Here is a 15256-nt window from a genome sequence, read left to right on the forward strand (position 1 = left end):
CTGTTGCCGTGGCCAGGGGGGAGGCCGCGGCAACCAAGCTTGTGGCCTCCCTGGCGCCCCCCTGCCCTAGGTCTTTGGCCTATAAATTCCCTAAAAATCCAGAAAAAATCAGGGCGTCCACGAAAATACTTTTCCGCCACCGCAAGCTTCCGTTTTCGTGAGATCTCATCTGGAGACCCTTCCCGGTGCCCTGCCGGAGGGGACTTTGGAGTTGGAGGGCTTCTTCATCAACATCATCGCAACTCTAATGACTCGTGAGTAGTTCACTTCATACCTACGGGTCCGTAGTTCGTAGCTAGATGGCTTCTTCTCTCTCTTGGATCTTCAATACAAAGTTCTCCATGATCTTCATGAAGATCTATCCTATGTATTTCTCTTTGGTGGTGTGTTTGTCGAGATCTCATGAATTGTGGATTTGTGATCAGATTATCTATGATATATATTTGAGTCTTTGCTGATTTCTTATATGCATGATTTGATATCCTTGTAAGTCTCTCCGAGTCTTGGGTTTTGTTTGGCCAACAAGATCTATGATTCTTGCAATGGGAGAAGTGCTTGGTTTTGGGTTCTTACCGTGTGGTGACCTTTCCCAGTGACAGTAGGGGCAGCAAGGCACGCATCGTGTAGTTGCCATCAAGGGTAACAAGATGGGATTTGTCGTAGATATGAGATTGTCCATCTACATCATGTCATCTTGCTTAAGGCGTTACTCTGTTCTTTTGGACTTAATACACTAGATGCATGGTGAATAGCGGTCGACGTGTGGAGTAATAGTAGTAGATGCAGAAAGTATCGGTCTACTTGTTTTGGACGTGATGCCTATAGATATAATCATTGCCATAGATATCGTCACGACTTTGTGCGGTTCTATCAATTGCTCGACAGTAATATGTTCACCCACCGTCTACTTGCTTTCATGAGAGAAGCCACTAGTGAACACTACGGCCCCCGGGTCTATTCACACCTATCGTTTCCACTTTCGCTTTTACTTTGCTTTGTTACTTTGTTGCTTTCAGTTATCACTTGGCAAACAATCTATAAGGGATTGACAACCCCTTCACAGCGTTGGGAGCAAGCTCTTTGTGTTTGTGCAGGCACTTGTGATACTCCTTCACTGGATCGATACCTTGGTTCTCAAAACTGAGGGAAATACTTACCGCTACTGTGCTACATCACCCTTTCCGCTTCGAGGGAACAACACGCAAGGGGAATCCTTTGCATATTTGCCTAGGAAGTCCCTAAAGGCGTAGCCATAGTAGAAGGATTCCTGGTGCCGTTGCTGAGGAGAATCAAGACAAGAATAGTTTCCCATCAGCACGCTTGTTTCTGGCGCCGTTGGAAGGTCTTTTGTTGCACTAGTAGCGGCCGAAACAGGGGAAGCTCTCCGGTGGCTCTCCGGCGACCACAACCTACGACGGCTACCTCGAGGGGGGAGATGGAACCCTGGGGGTTCCATTCCCGGGGTTAGCTCCCTGGGAGGAGGCCCACGGCGATGGCGCGATGACGCACCTTTCTACGGCGACGGCGGTGACAACAGAGGACTACGGCGACGGCTACGCGTGATCGGAGGTTCTACGGCGAGGGAAAGAGGAAGGAGGGGGAGGATGCGCTCACCCTGGGGTGGTCGGAGATGAGCTTGCCACCGAGAAGAGGAAGAAGGGGAGGGATGCGTGCGACGACCCCTGTTCTGCTCCGGCGATGTCGTTGTGGAGGAGACGCCAGAGAGGGGTAGCGGCCCCGCTAGCGACGGAAATGGAACAGGGGAAAGTTCCCCATCCTTGCGAACACCTCAGACGTCGCAGGCGAGGCTGCCGGCGACGAGGAGGACGACGGGATCGACGATAGCGCTCTCTGAATCCTCACTCTCTCTCTTCGAAACTTACCTGCAGAGGGGGGAAGAAATGGGAGAAGGAGGTGGCGGCGGGGGAAGAGGAACCCTAGACACACACCGAGGGGGGAGGCACTAAATAGAGGCAGATGGGACGGCCTCGACGTCCATGAGACGACGGACGCGAGCGCTCTCTCTCACATATCGCTCTCTGTCTCTGATGGAAAGGAGGGGAGAAGCAACGGCGTCAGGTGGAAGAAGAGGGACGCCGAGCGGGCTGCTGCGCGAGGGGGAGAGGCGAGGCCCGGGTAAGAGGAGGAGTAGGCCGGCCCACCTGGGCTTCTCTCTGGAGCCGGCTAAAGAAAGAAAAAAAGGTTTTGCTTTTTTTTAAAATAACCAAACAGCAAATGAAATGCCCAGAGGAACACAGGGTTTTTGAACATAAAATAAAAACACCTAGGGCATGAGGGATTTATGCCCTATTTAAATAAAATAAAAACCTGATTTTTGGGGCAATTAGATTATACCTAAAAACAGGAATTAATATACTGTTTTATTAAAAACCCCAATTGACTTAAAGCTTAAAAACAACAAGTCAATCGCCCCCTCAACCACAAGTTAAATCTCTGAAAGTATAACATTTTTAAAATAGGTTATACCAAGGTTTAACAAACAAGTTTAGAATAAGAAAAGGGGGGAAGGGCTTCGCATTGTGGTGAGAAGCATAGTTGATAAGCTTTGTTTGAAAACATCACCTCATCACACCACACAAGGCAAGCTATCACAAACATCATGGATCAACTAGCATTCTAGAATGAAAGCAATGCATTTGATGTGGATGCCATGATGCAAAAATGATGACATGAAATGAGCCACATGAAATAATAAACTCATATAACAACCACAACATGGTTCTCCAAAATAGGAAAGGTCGAAATATAGAAAGGATTACATCTGGGGTGTTACAACAAGACACAATAGTTGGCGGGCCCCACGACCAGCCTAAGAGGCTGGTGGCTCGGGCCCGCCCCTTCTTTTCCCTCATTATTGTAACCATCTGGCTGCACTATAAAGTGGAACCCCAACCCCTAGAGCGAGGGTCTGACCACTGAGCGAACACTTACACACAACATATTCCGCACACCAACGAGGTATCAAGAATGGTAGCGAGAGTTCCAACTTCCTCCTCACGAACAACTCTAGGAGCATCCTATATTGTGACCACCTATAGTCACCGGCAGGACTAGGGGTTTTACCTCCTTCGGAGGGCCATGAACCTGGGTAGATTGGTGTCATGTGTCTTGTGTTTCACCTGTTCCTAGACACCGTCGAGGCCCATCGGCCCCAAAACATGAACTAAGCCACCCCTGGCATCTGCCGCAGAAATACCACGATAGTTGGCGCGCACCATAGGATCGACAACGATGTCGAACGGAGTTATGTTTCGGGCGGGACCCTTCACAGCCTTTGGCGAGCGCGTGACGCATGGCCTGGTCATGCGCTACGGCACTCTCGATTGCGTCAATGACAATGCCCACCGCCTCGAGGACGCGGACTTCCTTGTTGACGGCTCCATCATCTCCTTCGACACGCACCGCGTCTACGTCACGGTCGTCCCCAACGAGTACCCCGTCGAGGTACTTAGCTGCGACGAGGTGCCATCATCCGACAACGGCAACCACTCCACCGACCTCGACGACTGTTGCGCCTGTATAGAGGTGATGATTGTCGCTTCATTGGGCGGTACGTCAGTGTGGCGAACCCTGCTACGCGCGGCAGTGGACACACTGCATGCACCCATCCCAGTTGCGGCTGACCCGGCGGTTGCAACCGCGGAGCTCGACAACAACCGCCCGCGCTTGCTTCCGGAGGCGGAAGCGCTGGAGGCCACACAACACGAATTCGAGGCTGCACAATGTGAGTTCAACGCGGCCTATGGCCTCACACCGGGTGTCGTTGACCCAAGTTGGCTAGGGGAAGTACGGTGCCGCAACAGCGATGTCGACCAAGAGATGGCCGACGATCGCTCCGTCTACGACACCCCCGTCAAGAACATGAGAGCCACGCGGGCTTCCCTTGGCGAGCTAGGAGAGCTCGAGGGACTCGCCCGCGAGGCGTAGCGAAAACCCATTTGTGTCCTCCTGAAGGTTGCCAACGCGCGGCACGAGCAGTCAACCTAGACATCTTGCGACATGGTCGGCTCTCTCTCAAGGACCAACAAGGACGTCATCGACCCTCGTTAGCACGCGACTAGCCAACGAGACATGCACCAGACATCTTCGCCTACCGTTGTGATCCTCGCCGAGACATCCGGCACACGGGCAGCCGCGGTCAGTGAGACCACAACCCGTCGGTTGCGAATAGCCGCGCGAACGAGCCGGCTGGCCAGGGCCGCCACAAACTGGCATGAAGCAACCCACGCGGAGGATGAGACCGCGACCAGGCGGCAGAGCAACCGACAACTCACTGCTCGATGGCCGAACGCATCGGTCTGTGCCAGCTGGATGACCGGTTTCACTTGGAGCGGCTCGTGGAGTCCCAGGCCGCCGAGGAAGAAAGCACTGTCAGCTCGCCCTATTTCGGGTCACTCATCCTGAAGGAACCATTCCCAAGGGCTTCACCTTGACGCGCGACACCCCCAAGTAGAACGGCTCAACCAAGCCTGAGGATTGGTTGACCAACTACACCACCGCCCTCGGGCATCACCGGCGGCGACAAGCGCGTGGCGGTACGCTACGTGCCCCTCATGCTTCTCGACTTACCTCGGACTTGGCTCAACAGCCTTCCAGCCGGTAGCGTCAATGGCCGGCTGGACTTCTAGGAGGCGTTTGTGCGTAATTTCACCGGCACATAGAAGCATCCGAGCCGGCCCCGCCAGCTGGCCCTGTGCTTCCAGGGGCCAACCGAACATCTAGTGCAAATCCCAACTCAGAGGTTTTGAAAGCTTAAATAAAAGAAATGCTTTTTGGTGAAAATAATATTTGGTAAAAGTAGTTTTTGGTCCTACACACATGGCATGATCATTAGGCAAGGGTTTGGGTCAATGAGCTGAGTTTCGAGAGTAGCACGAGCATTGGATTCAAACACAAGCAACAGTCAAGCAAGCAAACATCACCTCAAGCATCATAAGCATTCACAAAAAAAATTAATTGGTCCTAGTTTTTGAAATAAGTTAATTCAGTCTGGAAAGCTAAACAAAGGGTGTTACAAATTGCCATAACCATTAGGAACATTACTAAGATATGGCCTAGCATTGAAATTACCCCTATAAGCATTATTATTGAAATTATTTCTCGAGAGAAAGTTCACATAAAATAGCATCATTATTTTGCTCAATCAAGGTATACAAGGGCATATAATTGGGATCAACGTGAGTATTTTTATTAGCAACCAAATTCATCAAAGCATCCACTTTTTCACTCAAAGTAGCAATTTCTTCAACATAATTTACCTTCTTACCGGTTGGAGCTCTCTCGGTATGTCATTGAGAATAATTGATCATGATGTCGTCCAGAAGTTTTGTGGCCTATCCTAAGGTCACATCCATAAATGTACCACCTACACGAGAATCTAGATGATTTCTAGACACAAAATTTAGTCCAACATAGAAATTTTGGATAATCATCCACAAGTTTAAACCGTGAGTGGGTAAATTTGTTATCATCAATTTCATTCTCTCCCATGCTTGTGCAACATGTTCTTGATCATGTTGTTTAAAATTCATTATTTGATTTCTAAGGGAGATGATCTTAGCAGGAGGAAAATACTTGGCAATAAAAGCATATTTACACTTATCCCATGTTCCAATACTATTATGTGGTAAAGATGAAAACCAAGCTTTAGCTTTATCTCTTAGTGAAAAGGGAAATTTTTTTAATTTCACAATATCATTATCCATATCATTTTTATTTTGCATATCACAAAGTTCAACAATGGTATTGAGATGTGAAGCGGGATCCTCATTAGGACTTCCCAAAAATTGCTCCTTAATGACAAGATTCAGTAATGTAGCATTAATATCAAAAGCATCCGCACTAGTGGCGGGTGTTATAAGAGTACTAATAAAATCATTGTTATTAGTAATTGAGAAGTCACACAACTTACTAGTATATTGAGACATGGTGACTGAGCAAGCAAAGTAACAAGCAAGACAAGCAAACTAGAGAGTGAAGATGCAATCAAGTGACAAGCTAAGCAAGCAAAGGTAAATATTTTGTGTTTTTTATTTTTATGAGACAAAATAAATATACCAGCAAATAAAAAGGAGAAAGAGTGAATGAAAATTTGTGTGGATTTACTTGGTAGTTTGTGACGATATTCCCCGCAACGACACCACAAATCCTTCCTGATACTTGTATCTGTGTTGGGTTTTGTGTGAAGAGAAACATGTTATCCCATCACACTGTGGGTAAGTATTTCCGTCATTTATGAAACCAAGGTTTATCAAACCAATAGGAATATCAACCACAATCGTCTTCACCACCTCCACACGGAAGAACAAACAACTTGCATCCAACACAGGCAAGAGGGTTGTTAATCCTCTTGTTCTTGTTATTTGCAAGCGAGTGAGGTATGTAGATAATTGTAGATAGCAAGATAAAATAAAAACAAGTAAATGATAGAAAGGTATTGAAGGTTTTTTATATATGTTGTGAATACACCCGGGGCCATAGTTTTCCCTAATGGCATCTCTCATGAAAAATAGCATAGGGTGGGTGTCGTGGTAACGATTCCGACAATAGAAAGGGGGTAGGATAAAGGAGCATGATCTATTGAGATGCACATGGGTGACACGGTGGTTTAGCGAGTTCGGGCCTCTCACAGTGGAGATAACAACCCTACGTCGTGTGCTGCGGAGAGGCTTTGTCTTATCTGTCATGGACATGAGTTACATGGTATAGAGAGAGCCAGAGCTCCAAAGAAAGAATGAGCCTGCCGGGGGAGAAGAAGTTAGCCCTTAGCTATGTGGAGGGGGTGGCTTATATAAAGTGCGCCACCCCCTCACCTCTTATGTTACAAGATGGGGCATTGATGCCATAATGTCAGCCGACTACAGAACCTCCTCTATGCTTCGATTGCCTTGTCGACTATTGGTATATGCATACCCGAGTGAGTCATACGGCCGAGTGGTTGACTGTCATCCGAGTGGATGGAATGTACTTGTCCAAGTGGATCTGTACCAAGTGGATTAGATGTTGTCGCGATCCAGCCAGAATTTACCTTGTAGTCCTAATAATGAGGTGCCCTTGGGTAGGACATATAGGTCAGGTCTATGACCCTACCCTAGGGTTGTATCGCCGTCATTAGCCCCCGAATGGGCCAGGTTCCGAGTGGTGAAGGTGTCAATGTAAATCTTGTAGCAGCAAACCAAACATGACCGTGCTTCAGGGCCTTACAAAATTGTGCGTCGATTGAAGTCTCCATCATTCACCCTAAACGATTCTGCTCAGTAGTATGTCCGAGTGAACTTGAGAATTGAAGTAGATCCGAGTGACCAACAGGATCTTGAAAGTCTGACTGATTGCTGGTAGTCGGTTGGAGTCTACTGAATCTGTTGAACTTGAATGTTGTTGCTTGACCTGACCAAGCAGAATGTTTCTTTTTTGTATTTCTCTTCTAGTGGGGGCACGCTCAGTGCACCCATTGGGTGTAGTCACCGAGCCTCTGTCGGACTAGATGAGTCAGGTAGAGGGTTTAAGTCTTCCAATGCTCATCATGTTGAATGTTTGTTGAATCTGCATTATATGATTTCTGGATCAAAGTCAAGTCTCCGAGTGTATTTTTTAACTTAGGCGATACGGGATCGCAGCTAAGTTCCCGAGTGTGGAGCGTGTCTGTACTTGGAGTAGTTTTTAACTTAGGCGATACGGAGTCGCAACTAAGTCCCCGAGTGTGGAGCATGTCCCCACTCAGAGTTGTTATTAACTTAGGCGATACAGACTCACAACTAAGTTCTCGAGTATGGAGCGTGTCCGTACTTGGAGTAGTTTTAACTTAAGTGATACAGAGTCATAGCTAAGCCCCCGAGTGTGGAGCGTGTCCGCACTCGGAGTAGTTTCTAACTTAGGCGATACGGAGTCTCAGTTAAGTCCTCGAGTGTGGAGCATGTCCGCACTCGGATATGTTTTGAACTTAGGTGATACAGAATCGCAACTAAGCCGAGCGGTGGCGTGCGGGGCGGCCGAGTGATGAAGACGTGCCACATGGAGTGGCGATGCACAGGGTAACCGAATGAGGTAGACGAGTCCGGCTAAGTGGCAACGCGCGGGGCGACCAAGTGATGTATGTCGAGGAGGCGTCCGACCCACTGACGCCGCGTGGGGTGGCCATGTCCACTACGTCATCGAAGGGGCTTCCGAACACGTTAAAATGCATGAATGATCGTTGCGGCGACTGAGCTTGAGTAGCGACGAAGATGGCGCACAGATGCGTCAAGTGATCACTTAACCTGTGTATGAAAAATAGCACAAGCCAGCATAAAAATTTATCAAAGTAATTTGATCTTTTCTGAAATGATTTGTGTAAATAACACCGATTTGCACCCGCTGGGTGTGCCAGGTGATTGCTGGTTCAGAACCAGCAAGAGTCTAAAAGAGTGAAGGATTTGGCTGAACTCGTTTGAGTTCTGGACCCAAATAAAGCGGAAGCGAAGTGTTCCGTCATGAAAATAAACAACCGAGTGCAGAGGTACACTCGATGGTGTGGCCTGTAAACGTCATGTATGACATACTTAACATTCAGTAATGCAAAAATGATTATTTAATAGAATGCAGTCTGTGAAAAATGACTTAGCTATCCGACGACTCGCGGGGCGGTCGAGCAAAGTAGACACGTCCGGCTGAGTGGCGACGTGTTGGGCGGTCAAGCGATGAAGACGCGTCTAGCTGAGTGGCAACACGTGGGGTGGCCGAGTGACGGCGCGTGGAGCAACCGAGTGACGAAGGAGCATCTAGTTGAGTGGCGATGCGCGGAGCTGCCGAGTGACGAAGGAGCGTCCAGTTGAGTGACGGTGTGCAGAGCATCCGAGCGATGAAAGAGAGTCTCACCGAGTGACGGTGCGCGGAGTGACCGAGTGACGATGCACGGAGCTGACGAGTGATGACGACATGTCTCGCCGAGTGACGATGCATGGAGCAGCCGAGTTTCAATGGAGCATCTGACTGAGTGGCGATGCGCGGAGCTGCCGGGTGATGACGACGCGTCTAGTAGAGTGACGATGCACGGAGCAGTCGAGTGTCGATGGAGCGTCCGACTGAGTGGCGATGCACGGAGCTGCTGAGTGATGAAGTTGTGTCCAGCAAAGTGATTGCTAGATCAGAATGTTCCATGTCCCACTGTCACAGTGGTTTGTTAACCATCTGAGTAAATTCATCCGATACGAATTGTCGGAATGGACGGTCTTTCCAGTCCCGTCCGAGTGAACCTGGATTCAAACATAAAAGAGACTGATAAACAATTGTTGAATATTATAAGGATTGAAATTTAAAATGATTAGAGAGGCTAAGATCCTCGATTCTCTATCGAGTGGTTGGTGACTTGTTCCTCTGCGTTCATCATCGTTGAAGCGGAGTTTTGCGAGCCGCGGAGGAAGGAACCGCCGCACGCTCGGGGCGTGGCCAGCCTCCAGATACAACCGCATCGGGCATGTGTCCCTGTCGCGGGGGCCGCTACCGCACATACGATACCGAGGGACAAGAGCTCCCGTGCCCGTGCTGCGTCGAGCGGTTGGCGCTGGAGGGAGGCGTTCCTCTGCAGAAGTTGTGGTGAGCCGAACCATCGCGCTACGCGTCGTGTTGATAGCCGGAGGAGCTGTGCGTGGTGGTGTGGCCGGGCTCTAGTCCCAGTGCCGAGTGGTCGACACCGGCGGGAGGAGTCGCCAATGGTGACACGGAGCGAGGACCGTGCGTCTCCCTCCGGCTAGCACACTGATACTGAACGAGGGACTCAGGTGTGTGGCCGAGTGAACTTGAATCCGCGTCTGAGTGGATTCATATGTCTGAATTGAACGAATCTAGTTCACAACTGTCCGACTGAAAGATCCGTCGGATGACCCTGCGAGTTTGCAAGTAAAGCCATGATTAAATGCTGATTGGTCATACATGCATGCATGCACGAATTAACTGATGCAGAGATAACGGCAGTTGCGGAAACGTCGCGCTTTGGCTGCCATAATTAGGTAACGGAGCTGGTGCAAATCCCCACTAACTGGCCGCTAAATGAAACAATCAATTATGTCCCTAGGAGAGTTATGAGGCCCATGTCCTCTCGTTACTTTTCCTACATGCAATGAATCAACGAGGAGATGATTTTTAAATGAAATCGCTCAATGCACGGGACGAGCTGTTAGCGAGGTCCTTTCCCTCGATCCCGAACAATGGCGGGATTCAGGGACGATGATGCTGGAAGTGTTCGCATGGGAGTTTTACGATGACGCCATGGACGAAGCCGAAGACGACGACGAGCGAACGACACCGGTGGCCGCGCACCTTAGAGTGTGGTCGGCCCTGTCATCCGCGGCACACCGAGGCTGCGCTACCATCATAGAGCTCGTCGTCGCATTCTTGACGGGGCCGCAGAGACCCCTTGCATGCGAGGACAACCCTTCCATCGAAGAGGTTGTTGCTTGATACGTCTCCAACGTATCTATAATTTTTGATGGTTTCATGCTATTATCTTGTCAAACTTTGGATGTTTTGTATGCCTTTTATATATTTTTTGGGACTAACTTATTAACTCGGTGCCAAGTGCCAGTTCCTATTTTTTCCGTGTTTTTGACCCTTTTCAGAGGAGGATTTTAAACGGAGTCCAAACGGAACGAAACTTCCAAAAAGATTTTTTTCGAAACAGAAGAAGATCGGGGAACTTGAGAACCAAGGCAGGGGGTCACCAGGGACCCCACAAGCCCCCTAGCCGCGGCTAGGGGGGCCCGCGCCTCCCAGGCTTGTGGGCTCCCTAGACCACCTCTGCCCTAGGTCTTTCGCCTATATATTCCCAAAAATTACAGAAAAAATCAGGAGATCATCGAAAGTACTTTTCCGCCACCGCAAGCTTCTGTCTTTGCAAGATCCCATCTGGGGCACGTTCTAGTGCCCTGCCGGAGGGGGGATTCGGATACGGAGGGCTTCTTCATCAACACCATGACCTCTCCGATGATGCGTGAGTAGTTCATCATAGACCTACGGGTCCATAACTAGTAGCTAGATGGCTTCTTCTCTCTCTTGGATCTTCAATACAAAGTTCTCCATGATCTTCATGGAGATCTATCCGATGTAATCTTCTTTTGCGGTGTGTTTGTCGAGATCCGATGAATTGTGGATTTATGATCAGATTATCTATGAATCTTATTTGAGTTTCTTCTGATCTCTTGTATCTATGATTTCATATCCTTGTAATTCTCTTCGAGTTGTGGGTTTTGTTTGGCCAGCTTGATCTATGATTCTTGCAATGGGAGAAGTGCTTGGTTTCGGGTTCGTACCGTGCGGTGACCTCACCCAGTGACAGAAGGGGTAGCGAGGCCTTATATATCGTCATGACTTTGCGCGGTTCTATCAATTGCTCGACAGTAATTTGTTCACCCACCGTAATATTTGCTATTTTGAGAGAAGCCTCTAGTGAACACTATGGCCCCGGGGTCTACTTCACACCATATTTTCAGCCTTACTCTTTTACTTCGTTGCACTTTCCTCCTTCAGATCTCACTTTGCAATCAATCTTGAAGGGATTGACAACCCCTTTATAGCGTTGGGTGCAAGCTCGTTTGTGTTTGCGTAGGTACTCTGGACTTGACGAGATTCTCCTACTGGATTGATACCTTGGTTCTCAAACTGAGGGAAATACTTACTGCTCCTGTGTTGCATCACCCTTTCCTCTTCAAGGGAAAAACGAACGCAAGCCCAGTTTCCGTCAACGTGTCAATCTCTAGTGCTGTTGTCTGTTGCCGTAGCATTGCTCATGAGATTTGTTGAGGTTAGATGATTGTTATATCATAAAAGATAGCACCAAGTACGAAGAAGTTCCTCGATCAATATGTTCATGATCCGTCTTGCATGTCCGTAGCACTGGGTGAAGATATATCTTTCCCCTCCTTTTTGCAATGCATTATTCGTTGCGGAGATAAACAGAGTGAGATAACAAAAGAAAATTAAACATAGAATCAAAATAAATCATTTGCATCATGGCTTGATAGATGCCATGCCCCACGGTGGGCGCCAACTATCGTGGTAACGATTGCGACAATAGAAAGGGGGTAGGATAAAGTATCATGATCTATCGAGATGCACATGGGTGACACGGTGGTTTAGCGAGTTCGGGCCTCTCACAGTGGAGATAACAACCCTACGTCTCGTGCTCTGGAGAGGCTTTGTCTTATCTGTCACGGACATGAGTTACATTGTATAGAGAGAGCCAGAGCTCTAGGGAAAGAATGAGCCTGCCGGGGGAGAAGAAGTTAGCCCTTAGCTATGTGGAGGGGGGGTGGATTATATAGAGTGCGCCACCCCCTCACCTCTTATGTTACAAGATGGGGCATTGATGCCATAATGTCAGCCGAGTACAGAACCTCCTCTATGCTTCGACTGCCTTGCCGACTGTTAGTATTTGCATACCCGAGAGAGTCATACGACCGAGTGGTTGACTGTCATCCGAGTGGATGGAATGTACTTGTCCGAGTGGATCCATACCGAGTGGATTAGATGTTGTCGCAATCCATCCAGAATTTCCCTTGTAGTCATAATAATGAGGTGCCCTTGGGTAGGACATATAGGTCAGGCCTATGACCCTACCCTAGGGCTATATCCCCGTCAGTGGGTAAACAAATTACTGTTGGGCAATTGATAGAAAAGCGTATAGTTATGTGATATTCACGGAAATGATCATGTGTATTAAGCATCACATCCATAAACAAATAGCCTGACTCCTGCCTGCACCTATTACTATTACTCCACTCATGGACCGCTATGTGGCATGCATCTAGAGTATTAAGTAAAACAGAGTAATACATGGAGAACAATGACATGATATAGAAAAAGTAAACTCAAGCAATATGAATAAAGTCCATCATTATATCCTTAGTAGGAGCAACACAAAGATGCATCTTGTCCCCTTCTGTCACTTGGTTATAGAAATTCGCCGGATTGAACCTACTACAATGCACCTCTCTCAGCAACGAAATATCAATCTAGTTGGCCAAACTATGTCAATAGATAGGAGACAATTACGAAGCTATCATAATCATGCACATAAGAATCATATAAGTATTCAAAGAAGACACAAATATTTATCATGAATAGTACAAACATAAACCCACAATTCATCGGATACCAACAAATGCATTGCACAAAAGGAATTACATCATGTGGATCAAAGCAAAGATGCGATGATCATTGTATTGAAGATAAGGATATAGAGATTGCCATCTAGGTACTGGCTATGGACCCATAGGTCTATGGTGAACTACTCACACATCATCGTAAGGGAAACAAGGTTGATGAACAGGCCCTCCCTAATTGATCTCCCCTTCGGCAAGGTGCCGGAATGGAGCTCCAGATGGTCTCCATCGGAACAGAGACTTGCGGCGGCATAAAAAGTGTTTCCGGACTCCTTCTGGTGTTTCTAGGGTATATGAGAGTTTATATGGCAGATAACAGTGTCAGGAGGGCCTCGGGGGGCCCACAAGCCAACATCCCCCAGGTCGCGCTGGGTTGGCTTGTGAGGCCCCTGTGTGGCCGTCAACCTTCCCCTGATGCTTGTTTCTCTTCTTTTGGTCCAAAAAAATGACCAAAAAGTTTCAGGTCAATTGGACTTCGTTTGGTATGGAAAACCTGAAAAGTGAAAAGCATGTAGAAAATAACAACTGACACTAGGAACTGGGTTAATAGTTTAGTGCTAAAAAATAATATAAATTGGTAAATAAATACCCCAAACTATTCTAGAATGATCACATATCAACATGGATCAATAAAAAATTATAGATATATTGGAGACGTATCAAGCACTCAATCCATAAGTAGCCCTCATAGTAGATTCATCTGGTGGTTTGATTCTCTTCCTAGGGAAGTGTTCCATCCCTTTCTTTAGTGGGAATTGGAATTTTATGTTTCCCCCTTTCATATCAATAATAGAACCTATAGTTGGTAAGAAAGCTCTTCCAAGTATAATTGGGCAAGATAGGTTACAGAAAAGCAATGCACCTGCTTGAAAACTAGACAAATGCTCATTGCAATCAACCAAACAACCAGATACAGAGAAGCCAGGTATCTTCTTGAAAACTAGACAAATGCTCACTGAAACCAACCCTGACAACCAAATTCATAGAAGCAAGGCATAAATGTTTAAAGTGGGAGTTAAGGGCACTGGTTAACAACACCGAGCATAACAGGTGGTATTGATGAAATTGAACTGCATGGTTCATACTTGTACATAATAAACATCACATTGTGAATAACTGAAAGAAACAAGGCATATATGCTAACTGTAACAATCAAATATAGCCATTGAAAACTAGACAAATACTGAATGCAACAAATCTAACAACTAGATATAGAAAAGCAAGGCATCTGCTTGAAAACTAGAGAAATGCTCAATTGACGACTCCATGATTATGGCATGGAAAAAGCTACTACAACAATGGGTACGAGAGGGCTAGCTAGAAAAAGTATGATTTGCTCACAAGATGTTGACTCACTTGACATGGATGGGTTCCTTCCACTTGAAATTTGTGGTGCCCAGGGTGCAGTCCCTGATGTCGTAGATGGTATGTTTCCCCTTGTAACAATCATAATGTGTGCCCTTCTCTTGGTCGATGGGATCTGACTTTGGAGTTAAGGATCCCAAACCATCGTTGTAGAATGTTTCCTTCAGAAATGACAAAAGGGGCTCGATGGCATACAAGGATCACCAGTCCATGACCGCGAGGCAAAAGAGATCAACAGCAGGGCCTTTGAAGAGATTGATGGCGGTTAAACCAGAGGCGTTGTCAACGAACCACTTAACTTGTGACATGGCGTGAGTGAAGTCACAGACATTGACGAGCTTGATGTCGTAGCTAGCTCTCCTAAGATACAGGAGTACCCGATCCCATAGACTTGAAGTCTTCAGCATGGAAACATAGTCAATGTCCACACCAGCTTCCGCGGCGAGGTGTTCCTACGGGATCGAAGGGTCGGCACGAACCATGCTCAACTCGCCAGCATATGACGGAGAGGCCATGATAGACCTCCTTTTGCTCGTATGCTCCTTGAGATCCACGGGATATGTGGTCGGGCTAATTAGGATGCGACTCTGTGGAGTATGGGAAGGAGATCTGGGGGAAAGGGACACCATCGGCCTCATAAAAGAACTCAGGGTGGGCGATGGTGTATGTGGATCGGTAGGTAACCTGAATTTGTTTAGCTAGGAGGCACGGGCTGGTCGGCTGAGGTTGGTGGTGGA

The sequence above is a fragment of the Hordeum vulgare genome, chromosome 3H (genome assembly GCF_904849725.1).
Source record: "Hordeum vulgare subsp. vulgare chromosome 3H, MorexV3_pseudomolecules_assembly, whole genome shotgun sequence".
Taxonomy (NCBI): Eukaryota; Viridiplantae; Streptophyta; class Magnoliopsida; order Poales; family Poaceae; genus Hordeum; species Hordeum vulgare.